General features: G+C 42.2%; 1 protein-coding gene across 1 annotated transcript in view; it reads left to right on the plus strand.

Annotated features, from left to right (window-relative positions):
* Positions 1-1369: 1369 nt before the first annotated feature.
* The window catches only part of LOC129007389 (nuclear pore complex-interacting protein family member B5), a 50856-nt gene continuing 35432 nt past the window's right edge, over positions 1370-16793 (plus strand). The window contains exons 1-7 of the mRNA XM_063671769.1: positions 1370-1451; positions 2427-2496; positions 3029-3166; positions 4715-4803; positions 4897-4989; positions 5599-5734; positions 6206-6276. The gene's annotated coding sequence lies outside the window, so the exon portion shown is untranslated. The remainder of the gene's footprint in view (positions 1452-2426; positions 2497-3028; positions 3167-4714; positions 4804-4896; positions 4990-5598; positions 5735-6205; positions 6277-16793) is intronic.

Here is a 16793-nt window from a genome sequence, read left to right on the forward strand (position 1 = left end):
TCTCCCATTGTGCAGTTGCCTCCCCTGCTTTCTCTCTTTTTAATTTTTATTTATTTATTTATTTATTTATTTATTTTGAGATAGAGTCTCGCTCTGTCATCCAGGCTGGAGGGCAGTGGCACGATCTTGGCTCACTGCAAGCTTTGCCTCCCGGGTTCACGCCATTCTCCTGCCTCAGCCTCTCAAGTCACTAGGACTACAGGCGCCCACTACCACGCCCGGCTAATTTTTTGTATTTTTAGTAGAGACGGGGTTTCACCATGTTAACTAGGATGGTCTCGATCTCCTGACCTCGTGATCCACCCTCCTTGGCCTCCCAAAGTGCTGGGATTACAGGTGTGAGCCACCGCGCCCAGCCCCCTGATTTGTCTTTACTCCCATATATAATATGGCTAAAATTTGAGTGCTGGTTTTATCTCATTTACAAGTGAAATGTTTGGCATGCATTCTCAAAATCTGTTCATCACACTGAGTCATTATTATCCATTTTACTTTGGAGGAGAGTAGTACCAGGCCTCACAAATAGGAAGTGGGGCAACAGAGATCTGAACTCAGGCTGTATGCTCCAGAGCCCATGATCTTAATTTACCATTTCATTTATGGCTCCCTGTGCCATGTTTGAGTGGCCTTTAAAATCTTTCCTGAGCTGGCATCTGACTTTACTTTTTCATATCCTCCTACTCTGCCTAATCTGTTTACTGTTTGATCTCCTCCCATTCTGTCTAGTAGATCTGGAATTTCAGGCCTATTTCTACCTTGTTGGTCTTCCTTGAAGGTGTCATATTGTACCTTTGTGTGTTTGTGCATGTTGCTTCCTCAGCCTTGAATCCCTGTCTCTTTATCTTCAAGGCCCAGCTCAAATGACATCTCCTGGAAGGGTTTCTTGTCTATTAGTTAACACCACCGTCCTCTTACTTCTTAATTAGCCTCTCTTCTTTTCCCATGATACGCATATACACAACTGCCATATTTATATTTATAGAAAGTTTGTAAATATATATATTCGTATTTAAATAAACTTTTAGGATACTTTTAGATTTACAGAAAAGTGGCAAAGGTAGCATAGAGTTTCCATGAAGCCCATACTCAGTTTCCCTTTTGTTAATATCCTGTGTCACTGTAGTGCATTTGTTACAAGTAAGAAGCTAACACTGGTACATTACTGTTGATTAAGTTTGATACTTTATTCAGGTTTCCCCAGTTATTGTCTTGTGCCTTTTTTCTGTTTCAGGCTCCCATGGGATAACACATTACATTTAGTCGTCACATCATCTTAGTCTCTTCTGGTCTGTGATTGTTTCTCAGACTTTCCTTATCCTTGAAGACCTTGATAGTTTTGAGAAGCACCAGTCACTTTTTTTTTTTTGCAGAATGTCCTTCAGTTTGGGTTTTGTCTGATGTTTTCCTTATGATTAGACTGAGGCCATGGGTTTTTGGGAGGAAGACCAGAGGTAAAATGTTCTTTTCATCACATATCAAGTGCACATGCTAGCAACGTGACTTACCACTGATGATGTCAACCTTGCCCAGCTCTCTGAAGCAGTGTTAGTTACTGTGTTAGTAACTATAAGTTACTTTCTACTCCTCTTTCCATTCTCCTGTCTTTGGAAGTAAGTCGCTATCCCAAACCGCACTCAAGGTGTAGGGGTGGTAAGCTTTACCTCCTGGAGGGGGGATTATTGATATAAATTATTTGGAATTCCTCTGTAAGGAAGATTTGTCTCTTCTCCATATTTATTCATTCAGTCATTTAATTATATCAATTAATACTTTTTTATACTTTGGGTTATAATCCAATATTGTTTATTCTGTTGATCAGATTGTTCCAGCTTTGGCTGTTGGGAGTTCTTTTAGATTGGTTCCTGTGTCCCTTTGACATGTCCCCTATCCCAATGTCCTTGAATCGGCCATTTCTCCAAGGAGCCCTAGTTTTATATTGGAAAATGGTATTAGAAACCAAGATATGGGCACTGGATGTGCACATTGTTACTGGGGTGTCACTATTTCTTCACCTTTCAGTGTACAGATATATGGATGTGAACCCAAGTTTATATAAATATCTGTAATTATTTATCTGTTCATCTCTATGTTAAGCTAAATAGGAGTTTATACTAACTTCAGCTGATTCATTCCCTTCCCTCCTTGCTTATCTGTAACTTCCCTCTCTGACTATGAGAAACTTGGCATCCATCACCACCATCCCATTAACTACACTGTAAGCGTGGACTTTCTCCCTGTCCCCCTCACTAGGCTGTTAGTATCTTAGACACTTATTAAGTCTTTGTTGATGAGTGATGAATCTTGAAGCTGTTACATATCTTACCTAATAAAAGTTTAGCATTTTAGCAAAAGCAATGTAAATCAATCTTGTGAAGTTTGAAACAAAACTTTTAACTGCTTTGTTATGTAACATGTATTCATTGTAGAAAATATGAAAAGCGAGAAGAAAAAAAGCACCTGTTATTCTGTCACCCAGAGATAATACTTAATATGTAGGTATGTGTTATTTTAGAACTTTTTCTTTGTATGTATATGTCTACACCCCCCTAAACGATTTTTACAAGAATACATTCACATTTCACACTACTTATTTATAACCTTTTTTCACTTAATATAGTATTTCTTAAGGATGTCATGTAGTTGTATCATAACTTAACTGTCTTTACTGTTTCAGCTCCTCCTACTCTTAACCAATTCTCTTTTTTAAGATGTCCAAGTTATTACCAATTATTTGCTTTTATAAACCCTGATTAATATTTTCTTAGAAGTCTTGACAGGCTGTTCTGATGATTTCTTTAGATACACTCCTAAAAGTAGAATTGCTGGAGTAAGTGTATTTTAAGGGTTCTGGTACATGTTTCTAGGGGTGAGGTTTTTACACTGGCATCTGTTTTTACTTTTCACTCCTTCTGGGAAGTACTCTCTAATACCCTTGAGATCTTGCATCCCTTTTGGGATTATGAATAAATAGTTTTTCTTTAAAGCCAGGAACTCACAGCTGTTCATGCTGATTTATTTACCTGCATAGACTATTGTGTCAAAGAATGCACTGCAGTACCGGGGAAATTCCCAGCATGATGCCCAGGAGTTTCTGCTGTGGCTTTTGGACCGAGTTCATGAAGACCTCAACCATTCAGTGAAGCAGAGTGGCCAGCCTCCTCTGAAGGTAAGGACGCATGCTGCCCTAGGGCAGTCAGCTAGCCATGAGAGTGTGTAGATTTTTCTACTGAGGATTGTTGCATTGCGTTAATACAATGAAATTGACTAAGCTCTGGGTGAGTATAAGATTCAATGGCTACTTAAAGGACATTTCATTTTGTTTACTACTGTGCTGGCAGTGTAAGATACAAGAGCTGTTGTCCCCAAGGAATTTATAGTCTAATGAGAGGGGAAACATTTGCATGTATGATGAGCTTCAGATTAAAAAAAGTGATTCCATTTCACTAAACTGTTTTTAAAGCAGAATATGTTTGCTTTCTATTCTAGTAAGACACATACTCTGTAGTTCACTGGAATGAATACACAATCATAAAGGAAACGTATGGATTTTCTCTGCTGTTGGGATTGGATTTGACCATAGGAGCCCCAGAATGTTCTTATTGAGAAACATAGCAATTAATTCTTAATTTTATACATGTAGTCTTACAAATATGGATAAAATGACTTATATAATGGAAAAAATTTAGACTGAAGAGTTGCTTCCTTGGGCAGCTTTTAAAGTTTTTGATAATTCTGCTCTGTACTTCAAATTTTAAATTTCTAAGTTTGGTAAGTTGTTAAATTATTCTGATTCAAGGTCCTTTTGTGCCTGAACACTCTATTCTGTCATATGACTATATGCGTGTGGCTGACGCTCCCCCCAAATTGAGACATCCTCAAGGTCAGGCACTGGGTCTTATTATCTTTGTATCCTAATGTTTTGTACAGTGCTCGCTGCATGTGGTAGCAGGTGCTCAGTAACTGTTAGGCGGAGGGACATGAAAAGTTAAATACAACGTGAAGTAGAGTGTGATTAGGCACCAACATACACAGCACAACTAATAGGTACTAGGGAATTTAGGCATGGGAAGCATTAGTACTTTTTTTTTTTGAGACGGGCTTTCGCTCTTGTTGCCCAGGCTGCAGTGCAATGGTGCAATCTCGGCTCACTACAAACTCTGCTTCCTGGGTTCAAGTGATTCTCCTACCTCAGCCTCCTGAGTAGCTGGGATTACAGGCATGTGCCACCACAGCCGGCTAATTTTGTATTTTTAGTAGAGATGGGGTTTCTCCATGTTGGTCAGGCTGGTCTCGAACTCCCGACCTCAAGTGATCCACCCACCCCGGCCTCTCAAAGTGTTGGGATTACAGGCATGAGCCACTGTGCCCGGCCAGGATTAGTACTTTTAAAGTGGTTGGGGATTACTTCTTAGAGGAGATTGGGATGGGGGCTTTGAGAATTGGAGGGAAACTGGAGCATCCTGGGGAAGGGGAGCTGCCCGGCTGAGTGCTGTGCAGAGACGATCGCTGGCAGAGTCTGTGTGAGGGGATGAGTCCACGCGACCCACATCCTACCTGCTGTGTTCTGGCTCCTTTAGCAGGTGCCCATCACTGAAGTATCTGCACTTGATGCATAGCTTGTAAAGGAAGTCAAGGTCATTTGTGATTCTCTAGCTTCATCTTCAACCAAGAATTGGTCTTTCTAGTCTGTGAAATTGTACTTTCTTTTTTTTAGCCACCGTCAGAGACTGATATGATGCCTGAGGGACCATCTTTTCCTGTCTGTAGCACTTTTGTACAAGAACTCTTTCAAGCCCAATATAGGTATGAGAAAATCAGATGTTTCCACTTATTTTGTTTACCTGACATCGTTCTGGGTGATTTTAATGTCAAGCGTCTTACCTTTTTGTTTTGAAGATCTTCTTTGATGTGTCCTCATTGTCAGAAACAGAGCAACACTTTTGATCCTTTCCTTTGCATTTCTTTGCCAATTCCTCTACCCCACACAAGGTAAGAATGGATTTAGTAAAATGAAGACTGTGTTTTCTTATGGTGTCCCTTTTCCTCTGTAGGCTCTTTAGACAGGTAATGGGATTAATAATGGGATTGAATACAGTCATTGCTACAACCTTACAAGAATAAATGCCCTCCTGAGTTTGCAGGGTGAGCAGGCACATGAGGCAAGCAGGGGCTGTGTAGTCTGGCCCGGTTTGTCATCCACACATAGTATCGGGGGATGGGGAGGGCTGCTGAGTGACTTCAGGATTCTCTAGAGACCTTACTTTACATTTCTTGTTTCTTAGTTGCTTTATTTTGAACAATTTCTCAACATTTCCTGGAGTTATGCTGTTCTAAAGAAAACACAAAGCACAGAATCAAGTGTAGATATATTTTTGTTTGCTTCATAGAATGTTCATTTTATGAAGATTGCCTTTTCCAAAGATCTTGATGATTGATAGTTCTGCTTAGAGCCAAGTGAAATTTTTCCATTTGGGCTTCTGAGTAACAGTGTGGGTTAGCTTTAGTTTTTTGTTGATTTCATCTCAGGTTTATTTTGCATCTTCTATATTTTAGTTGAAATAAGTGACTAATGAGAAGATCTGACTTTGATCTGTACAGGCCTCTCTATGTCACTGTAGTGTATCAAGGCAAATGTTCTCACTGCATGAGGATTGGTGTGGCGGTACCTCTGTCTGGGACTGTTGCCAGACTTCGGGAAGCAGTGTCTATGGAAACAAAGATCCCCACTGATCAGGTAATAAGTCTGCTAAGACCAGTTACACATGAGCCACAAAAGTATTGCTTTCTGTTCTCTTAGAATTTTTTATAGTTCTTTGCCAAGTGTGGTTGGATAGAGATTTAAAACCAGTTGCATTTAGAGTTGAGGGAAAAAAATCAAGACCCCAAAGACTAAAATGTATAGAGAAACTTTTCATGTTTCATTTAATTGTGTATGTAATTTTAAAAGAAGCTGTGACTTTACACCAAGACCTTCTTGTAGCTTTGTTCATAAGGTATAATTACTTAACCCTTCTTAAATCATTCCTGTGGATGTTTATGTGGGCACTGGAGCGTCCTCACAGTGTTTGATACTCAAAGAGGCTTTGAAAACTTAAGCAGTGACACTAGAAAACCCCTTTCCATTGTGGTGATAAGAGTGGATATCTTGCTAGTACAGTGTTCTGTATGTAATAGATGCTCAATACGTTTTGTTTTCTCATTACAGCTGGACCAGAGTCTCTTACCTTGTTTAGAGAAGAGAAAGGGAAGTTGTGCCCATGCTGCATCCCTTTTGGGGTAAATGTTTGATAAGCAGTTATGTTGAAATTTACCAAAAATACTTTTGACCTGTTTGGACTTGACATGTTTTTGCAGATAGCTTTTACTCAATTTACTATTATTATTTTATTTGGAAAAACATTCCTTATTTAAGATTTATTAAGGAAAGATGACTCAGTAGCTGAATTGCTTTCCCTAGATAGTAGCTTCTGGAAGCTACTGTGTAATCCCTGGACTAATAAAGGTGTTTTGTACTTCGGCCTCATGTGGCCTCATTTGGGAAGTTACCACAGTAAAACAAACACAGCCAGCAGTGTTGCCCTAACATGGCAAATACCTCATATTTTTGCAGGCCAAGTACTGGCATGTTGATAAAATGTTCATATTCTTTCCTACTGTGAAAAGCCCATTGGCTCGCTCTTCCCTTCAGGATGAGGGAAAGGCAGAAAGGGAGGGAGCGAGGCTTCGGTGGTGTCCAGGGCAAATCTGGTTGCATCTTTAGAGCTTCCAGCACTGTCTGGCTCCTTTTGCATGTGGTTTAAATTGGTGAAATAATTACAAGTTTGCCGTTGACCTCAGTTTGCTGAAGAGAGTGAATTTTACTTGCATGTTCACCAGCAGAAAAACAACATGGTCATTAAATTCATTAGAAGGAAAATGTGCCAGGAACATTTTTGCTGGACTATTTGTAGAATATACCACCAACCCCTTTTACCCGGTAGATTCGCAGAATGTTAGTGCTGGTAGAGGGGACCTCAGGGGTCCGGTCCAACTCTCTTATTTGAAAGAGGCTCAGAAAAGCCGTGGGACTTGTTCAGGTTTGCAGGGCTGGTTGGTGACAGGCCGAACTGGAACCTGCATGCTCAATCCAGTGCTTTTTCACTAGACAGCATGGCTGAGCATATAATGAAGTCTTTAAATGTCTCCCATGTTCTCCTCTCCATCTTTTGTTTTTCTGTTTTGTTTGTTTGTATGTATATATGTATGGATTATTTGAGACAGGGTCTCACTCTGTTGCCCAGGCTGGAGTGCATTGGTACAATCATGGCTCACTGCAGCCTCAACCTTGTGGGCTCAAGCAGTCCTCCCACCTCAGCTTCCCAAGTATTGGGGACTGTAGGCGCATGCCACCACACCCAGCTGATTTTTGTATTTTTCATAGAGACGAGGTTTTGGCATGTTGCCCAGGCTGGTCTTGAACTCCTGGCCTCAGCAGTCCTTCTGTCTTGGCCTCCCAAAGTGCTGGGATTACAGGCTTGAGCTGCCATGCCTGTCCTGTTTTTCTGTTTTATTGTAAAATAACCATTTCTTGAAATATAACAGAAAGACGAAGTATCTCATACTAGGTATCTTAATGCTAAGGGTTACTAACTTTAATACTATGTTATATAGTATTCATTTAGATTTTTTCCATGCATATATACATTATTTTATATAAGTAGAATCATTTACACATATTATTTTTACCTTGCTTTGTATTTACTTAGATTTTTGCATGTTAGTGCAAATATATATAGTTTATTCTTTTTAGTAGCTTTATAATTCCAGTAAGGCTATACTACGTTTAATTAGTTAGTATTTTTGGACATTTGAGTTGATTTTTTTTTTCAATACAAATATCCACGGTTTAGGCTTGAAAAATAGAAAATTAAATGATATGGGAGAAAGCCTCAGAGTCAGATGTGGACTCTGTCCTCGACATGAGGCTGAATCGTTGTAGAACTTTAGGCAAGTCTCTTGGCGTCTCTTCTTTCAGTGAAATGGAGGTTAGACATTATGATCTCCTGGTTCTCTTCTACACTAAAACTTAGAGAAACTCTGGAGTTAGAGTCATGGAGTTCTGCATCAGAGTACAGGTTTCCCTCAGTGTCCGTGGGATTGGTTGTAGGAATCCTTGCACTAGGATACCAAAATCCACAGTGCTTTAATCCCTTTTATAACATGGCACAGTATTTGCATAGAACCTGAGCATATCATCCTGTGTACTTTATTTATTTTTACTTTTTATTCTATGGATACATAATAGTTGTACCTCCAATATACTTTAAATCATCTCCAGTTAACTTACAATATTTAATACAGTGTAAATGTTATGTAAATAGTTGTTATGCTATATTGTTTAGGGAATAATGACAAGAAAAAAAGACTGTTCAGTATACATTCAATCATCCTTTTTTTTTCTTCCGAATATTTTTGATCTGCAGTTGGTTGAATCCACAGATGTAGCACCCACAGATATGGAGGGGTGACTGTATATTGTTATATAATTACAGAGGATACTGGGCTTCCAGGATTCTCTCATTAAAGGCAAATAAAGTGGGCTCTGTGAGATGTTTCAGAGCTCTCTCAGACCGCTGCCAGTCCTGATGATCTGGAGAAGTTCATAGAATTGGGAGATCAATTAGTATCGAATTTCCAGTTACCCAACTGTTTACATTTTTCCTATTTTTAGATTGTGTTAACAGAAATGTACTATGATGGGTTCCATCGTTCCTTTTGTGATACAGATGACCTGGAGAATGTTTTCTTGGTACCTGCTTTTAAGAAATTTGCATGTAACTCTTCATTGATATGCAGCAACATGAAGTAAAGCCCTGGACAGTATTGTTCCTCTTACTGTGGTTTGGGCTGTGATTTGGAACTTAGCTTGTCTCCCCACTGTGCCTGGAGTTACGGGGTTATTCTGATTTTAAGAGTTACCAAGCAACTCAGACTTTGCTCCTGGCCACAGCATTCTTCAGGGTTCCTCCTAGGGCTCCTCTTCTTTTGCTCTACCCTGGTGGTTATTAATGCGTCAGTATTACCTGGGAACTGGTTAGAAATGCAAATTCTTGGTCCCTACTCCACACCTAGTAAAGGAGAAACTCTGGTAAAGAAGCCCTTTAGGTAGGTGATCATGATGCAAGCTAAAGTGAGAACTGCCGCTCTTATCAGGATTTTCCACGCCTTGATTTTTTGAACTGAATTCCCCACCTAGCCTCAACTTTTCTTTTGATTCCAGTTCCATTCCTTGACTTCCACCTCCCTACTGGAATTTCTACTTAGAAATCCTACAGGTGTCTTACCCTTAGCATTTCTTTCTTAGATTGGTTGCTCCTGCATTTTTTCTAGAAATAATGGCACTACTATCCTCCTCTTCACTCAAACTGGATCCAAGCTTGATAACTTCTCCTTCAAAATTCTCATAGAGCTGTTGACACACACTGCATTTTTCGCCTTTATTCTACTGCCACTGACGTAGTTCAGGCCAGTCCCAACTGAGCTTTTCCAGTAAGTTTTTATCTTTACCACTGAGCTTTCTCCTTTCTAATTATTTCTCCACAGACTTACTCTAATACACAGTTCTGATCATGTTACATGCTATTGATTTACCAGTGATTCCCCTTTTCTAAGATCAAATCTAAACACCTTGGAAGGAGCATAACGCCCTCCTCCCCTGCCATGATTTGGTCCTTGCCTTTCTTTCCAGTCTGTCTACTCCCATTTCCTCTCCTTCCTCAGGTCTTCTCTTTCAGGTTACTCTGTTTCTCAGACATGCCATGTGCTTTTCCATGTTCCCTACCATTTGCTGTGCTGAGAATTCACTTCTCCAGCTTCTATTCTCGTTAGCTCCTGCTTTGTCTCCCCAAGGTACCTTCCAGTCTCCCCATCCTGCCAAGCTCTAAGCAGTCACTATTCTACTTTCTCTCTCTCTCTCTCTTTTTCTTTTTGAGACAGAGTCTTGCTCTGTCGCTCAGGCTGGAGTGCAGTGCATGATCTTGGCTCACTGCAGCCTTAGCCTCCCGAGTAGCTGGGATCACAGGCGCATGCCACCACACCTGGCTAATTTTTATATTTTTAGTAGAGATGGGGTTTCACCATGTTGGCCAGGCTGGTCTCGAACTCCTGACCTCAAGTGTTCCACCTGCCTCGGCCTCCCAAAGTGCTGGTAATCTTACAGGCATGAGCCACCACACCCGGCCCACTATTCTACTTTCTGTTTCTACAGATTTCCCTAGTCTAGACTTCCATATAAATGGAATCATAAAATACGTGGTATTTTGTGACTGGCTTTACTTAGTGTGATGTTTTCAAGATTCATTCATGTTGTAGCATATATCATACTTAATTCCTTTTTGTGGCCAAATAATATTTTATTGTTTGAATAGATCACATTTTGTTTATTCATTGTTAATGAACATTTGGGTTGTTTCCACCTTCTGGCTAATATGAATAATGCTCCTGTGAACATTCCACACAAGTTTTTGTGTGGACTTATGTTTTCGTTTCTCTTCATACCTGGGAATAGAACTGCTGGGTTGTGTGGTAACTCTATGTTTAATCATTTGGGGGAACTTACAGACTGTTTTCCAAAGTGGCCGCACCACGTTACATTTTTATCAGCAGTGTTTGAGGGTTCCAGTTTCTCTATGTCCTTGCCGACACTTATTATCTGACTCTTTAATTTTAGCCATTGTAGTGGGTATGAAGTGGTATCTCATTATGGTTTTGATTTGTGTTTGTGACTGACATCATGTTGAGCATCTTTTCTTGTGCTTGTTGGCCATTTGTATATCATATTTGGAAAAATGTCTGTTCAAATATTTTACCCATCTTAAAATTGCATTGTTTGCTTTTTGTTGTTGAGTTTTAGGAATTTTCACATATGCTGAATACTAGACCCTTATCAGATATATGATTTGCAAATATTTTCTCCCATTCTGTGGGTGGTCTTTTAACTACCTGATAATGTCCTTTGAAACATAAAAGTCCTTAGTTTTGTTGAAGTCCAGTTTATCTATTTTTTTTTTTTTGCTTGTGCTTTTGTTGTCATATCTGACACTTTATCAAATCCAAAGTCATAAAGATTTACCCCATAATTTCTTTTAAGAGTTTTATGGTTTTAGCTGTTATAGTTTTTTGAACCATGTTGAGTTAATTTTTTATGTGCATGTGCATGTGTCTTTTTAGTAGCATGATGTATAATCCTTGGGTATATACCCAGTAATGGGATTGCTGGGTCAAAGGGTAATTCTAATTCTAGATCTTTGAGGAATTGTGACACTGTCTTCCACAATGGTTGAACTAATTTACACTCCCACCAACAGTGTAAAAGCATTCTTATTTCTCCGCATCCTCTCCAGCATCTGTTGTTTCCTGACTTTTTAATGATTACCATTCTAATTGGCATGCGATGGTATCTCATTGTGGTTTTGATTTGCATTTCTCTGATGACCAGTGATGATGAGCACTTTTTCCTGTGTCTGTTGGATGCATAAATGTCTTCTTTTGAGAAGTGTCTGTTCATATCCTTTGCCCACTTTTTGATGGGGTTGTTTTTTTCTTGTAAATTTGTTTGAGTTCTTTGTAGATTCTGGATATTAGCCCTTTGTCAGATGGGTAGATTGCAAATATTTTCTCCCATTCTGTAGGTTGCCTGTTCACTCTGATGGTAGTTTCTTTTGCTGTGCAGAAGCTCTTTAGTTTAATTAGATCCCATTTGTCAATTTTGGCTTTTGTTGCCTTTGCTTTTGGTGTTTTAATCATGAAGTCCTTGCTCATGCCTGTGTCCCTAAAGTTATTGCCTAGGTTTTCTTCTAGGGTTTTTATGGTTCTAGGCCTAAGATTTAAGTCTTTAATCCACCTTGGATTAATTTTTGTATAAGGTGTAAGGAAGAGATCCAGTTTCAGCTTTCTACATATGGCTAGCCAGTTTTCCCAGCACCATTTATTAAATAGGGAATCCTTTCCCCATTGCTTGTTTTTGTCAGATTTGTCAAAGATCAGATGGTTGTAGATGTGTGGTTACTTCTGAGGCCTCTGTTCTGTTCCATTGGTCTGTATCTCTGTGTTGGTACCAGTACCATGCTGTTTTGGTTACTGTAGCCTTGTAGTGTAGTTTGAAGTTAGGTAGCGTGATGCCTCCAGCTTTGTTCTTTTTGCTTAGGATTGTCTTGGCAATGCAGGCTCTTTTTTGGTTCCATATGAACTTTAAAGTGGTTTTTTCCAATTCTGTGAAGAAAGTCATTGGTAGCTTGGTGGGGATGGCATTGAATCTGTAAATTACCCTGGGCAGTATGGCCATTTTCACGATATTGATTCTTCCTATCCATGAGCATGGAATGTTTTTCCATTTGTTTGTGTTCTCTTTTATTTCATTGAGCAGTGGTTTGTAGTTCTCCTTGAAGAGGTCCTTCACATCCCTTGTAAGTTGGATTCCTAGGTATTTTATTCTCTTTGAAGCAATTGTGAATGGGAGTTCACTCATGATTTGGCTCTCTGTTGTCTGTTATTGGTGTATAGGAATGCTTGTGATTTTTGCATATTGATTTTGTATCCTGAGACTTTGCTGAAGTTGCTTATCAGTTTAAGGAGATTTTGAGCTGAGACGATGGGGTTTTCTAGATATACAATCATGTCATCTGCAAACAGGGACAATTTGACTTCCTCTTTTCCTAATTGAATACCCTTTATTTCTTTCTCTTGCCTGATTGCCCTGGCCAGAACTTCCAACACTATATTTAATAGGAGTGGTGAGAGAGGGCATCCTTGTCTTGTGCCAGTTTTCAAAGGGAATGCTTCCAGTTTTTGCCCATTCAGTATGATATTGGCTGTGGGTTTGTCATAAATAGCTCATTATTTTGATATACATTCCATCAATACCTAGTTTATTGAGAGTTGTTAGCATGAAGGGCTGTTGAATTTTGTTGAAGGCCTTTTCTGCATTTATTGAGATAATCGTATGGTTTTTGTCGTTGGTTCTGTTTATGTGATGGATTATATTTATTTTTATTTTATTTTATTTTTTTTTGAAATACCAATACAAGTTTAGCTTGTTTTATTCATCTAAGTCAACAAACTTATAAATCTTCCTCCAAATAAAATTATTTTAAAAACAGTGTAGTAACAGCAACAAAAGAAAAACTGCATCTTATCCAAATGAAAAACTTTTGACTATCAAAGGACATCATCAAGAAAGTGAAAAGACAACCTACAGAATGGAAGGAAGCTTAGCAAATCATAACTGGTGAGGGACTTGTATTTAGAATATAAAATAACTCTTACAACTCAGTAAGAAAACAACCAAGTTAAACATGGCAGAGCATCTGAATAGACATTTCTACAAGGAAGATATATAAGTAACAAATAAGCACATGAAAAGTGTTCCTTATTATTAGCCATCAGAGAAATGCAAATCAAAGCCACAGTAAGATACCACTTCACACTCAGTAGGAAGGCTATAATAAAAAAGATAACAAGGCTGGTGAGGATGTCGAGAAATTGGAACCCTTATACACTGCTGTTGGGAATGTAAAATGGTCCAGCTGCTTTGGAAAATTGGCAGTTCCTCAAAAGTTTAAACGTAGAGTTACCATGTATGCCTCAGTCATTCCACTCCAAGGTATATACACCCAAGAGAATTGAAAACACATGTCCACACAAAAACTTGCATACAAATAGACATAGCAGCATTATTCATAATAGCCAAAAAGTAGAAACAATTCAAATGTCCATTACTAATGAACGATAAATAAAAAGTGGTATATCCATGCAAAGAAATATTTAGCCATAAAAAAGTGAAATACCAATACATGCTACAACGTGGATGAATCTTGAAAATGTTATGCTAAGTGAAAGAAGCCAGTCACAAAAGACCACATATTGTATTATTACATTCCTGTGAACTGTCCAGTTAGGGAAATCCATATAGACAGAAAGTTGGTTGGGAGGTGTGCGGGGGGAGAATGGAGAGTGACTGCTAATGGGTACAAGATTTCTTTGGGGTGATGAAAATATTCTAAAATTGATTGTGGTGACAGTAGCACAACTGTGAATATACTAAGACCATTGAAATGGGTGAATTGTATGGTATTCGTGAATTATATTTCAATAAGGCTGTTATAAATGAAGTAAAATAGTGTGAACTTTGAAAGAGGAAAATAATTTGTACAAAAATTTGCAGAAGGGCAACAGAACCAATTAAATCTACTTTAGCTTGTATCTTTTTTTATTTTTTTTGAGATGGAGTCTCCCTCTGTCGCCCAGTTTGGAGTACAGTGACATGATCTTGGCTCACTGCAACCTCTGCCTCTGGGTTCAAGTCATTCTCCTGCCTCAGCCTCTATTTTTGAAGTAGCTGGGATTATTATGGGTGCCTGCCACCATGCCCACCTCATTTTTGTATTTTTAGTAGAGATGGGGTTTTGCCATTTTGGCCAGGCTGTTCTTGAACTGCTGACCTCAGGTGATCCACCCACCTTGGCCTCCCAAAGTGCTGGGATTACAAGCATGAACCACTGCACCTGGCCTTTAGCTTGTATCTTAAGAGTTAAAGAAGCATATTGCTTTTTCACCACAAAATATAGAATGTAGACCAAACTTGGGCATATATTTTTTTATAAGGTGGACATTTTTGGGGGCTAGTCTGGGTTCTTTTTGCATTTTTCTAAATATCTTTAAAAAATACAAGAGAATTACATAGAATTGGACCCTGGACGGTTAGTCCATGGTTTTATAAAATTTGTGTAGAAAAAATTTTTTTTTTTTTTTTTAATTTCTGAAGTATTTATTGATCATTCTTGGGTGTTTCTCGGAGAGGGGGATATGGCAGGGTCATAGGATAATAGTGGAGAGAAGGTCAGGAGATAAACACATGAACAAAGGTCTCTGGTTTTCCTAGGCAGAGGACCCTGCGGCCTTCTGCAGTGTTTGTGCCCCTGAGTACTTGAGATTAGGGAGTGGTGATGACTCTTAAAGAGCATGCTGCCTTCAAGCATCTGTTTAACAAAGCACATCTTGCACCACCCTTAATCCATTTAACCCTGAGTTGACACAGCACATGTTTCAGAGAGCAGGGGGCTGGGGGAAAGGCCATAGATCAACAGCATCCCAAGGCAGAAGAATTTCTCCTAGTCAGAACAAAATGGAGTCTCCTATGCCCACCCCTTCCTACACAGACACAGCAACAATCTGATCTCTCCTTCCTTTCCCCACACTTCCTCCCCTTCTCTTCAACAAAACCGCCATCGTCCTCATGGCCCGCTCCCGATGGTCGCTGTCTCTTCGGAGCTGTTGGGTACACCTCCCAGACAGGGCAGCCGGGCAGAGGCGCTCCTCACCTCCCAGACAGGGCGGCTGGGCAGAGGCGCCCCTCGCTTCCCAGACGGGGCCGCCCGGGCAGAGGCGCTCCTCTCCTCCCAGATGGGGCGGCCGGGCAGAGGCGCTCCTCACTTCCCCGACGGGGCCGCCCGGGCAGAGGCGCTCCTCGCTTCCCAGACGGGGCCGCCCGGGCAGAGGCGCTCCTCAGTTCCTCCCAGACCGGGTGGCAGCCGGGCAGAGGCACTCCTCACCTCCCAGACGGGGCGGCCGGGCAGAGGCGCTCCTCACTTCCCCGACGGGGCGGCCGAGCAGAGGCGCTCCTCACTTCCCAGAGGGGGCGGCCGGGCAGAGGCGCTCCTCACTTCCCAGACGGGGCGGCCGGGCAGAGACGCTCCTCACTTCCTCCCAGATGGGGTGGCGGCCAGGCAGAGGCGCTCCTCACCTCCCAGACAGGGCGGCCGGGCAGAGGCGCTCCTCACTTCCCAGACTGGGCGGCCGGGCAGAGGCGCTCCTCACCTCCTAGACGGGGCGACCAGGCAGAGGCGCTCCTCACTTCCCAGACGGTGTGGCGGCTGGGCAGAGATGCTCCTCCCTTCCCAGATGGGGCAGCCGGGTAGAGGCGCTCCTCACTTCCTCCCAGACGGGGTGGCGGCCAGGCAGAGGCGCTCCTCACTTCCCAGAGGGGGCGGCCGGGCAGAGGTGCTCCTCACTTCCTCCCAGACGGGGTGGCAGCCGGGCAGAGGCACTCCTCACCTCCCAGACGGGGCGGCCGGGCAGAGGTGCTCCTCATCTCCCAGACGGGGCGGCCGGGCAGAGGTGCTCCTCATCTCCCAGACGGGGCAGCCGGGCAGAGGTGCTCCTCACTTCCTCCCAGACGGGGTGACGGCCGGGCAGAGGCACTCCTCACCTCCCAGACGGGGCGGCCGGGCAGAGGCGCTCCTCACCTCCCAGACGGAGTGGTCAGGCAGAGGCGCTCCTCACTTCCCATATGGGGTGGCGGCCGGGCAGAGGCGCTCCTCACTTCCCAGATGGGGCAGCCGGGCAGAGGTGCTCCTCACTTCCTCCCAGACGGGGTGGCAGCCAGGCAGAGGCGCTCCTCACCTCCCAGACGGGGCAGCCGGGCAGAGGCGCTCCTCCCTTCCCAGACGGAGTGGCCAGGCAGAGGCGCTCCTCACCTCCCAGAGTGGGCGGCCGGGCAGAGGTGCTCCTCACTTCCTCCCAGACGGGGTGGCGGCCAGGCAGAGGCACTCCTCACCTCCCAGACGGGGCGGCCGGGCAGAGGCACTCCTCACCTCCCAGAGTGGGCGGCCGGGCAGAGGCGCTCCTCACTTCCCAGAGTGGGCGGCCGGGCAGAGGCGCTCCTCACTTCCCAGAGTGGGTGGCCGGGCAGAGGCGCTCCTCACTTCCCATAGGGGGTGGCAGCCGGGCAGAGGCGCTCCTCACTTCCCAGATGGGGC

This window comes from Pongo pygmaeus, chromosome 9 (assembly GCF_028885625.2).
Source record: "Pongo pygmaeus isolate AG05252 chromosome 9, NHGRI_mPonPyg2-v2.0_pri, whole genome shotgun sequence".
In the NCBI taxonomy this organism is placed as follows: domain Eukaryota; kingdom Metazoa; phylum Chordata; class Mammalia; order Primates; family Hominidae; genus Pongo; species Pongo pygmaeus.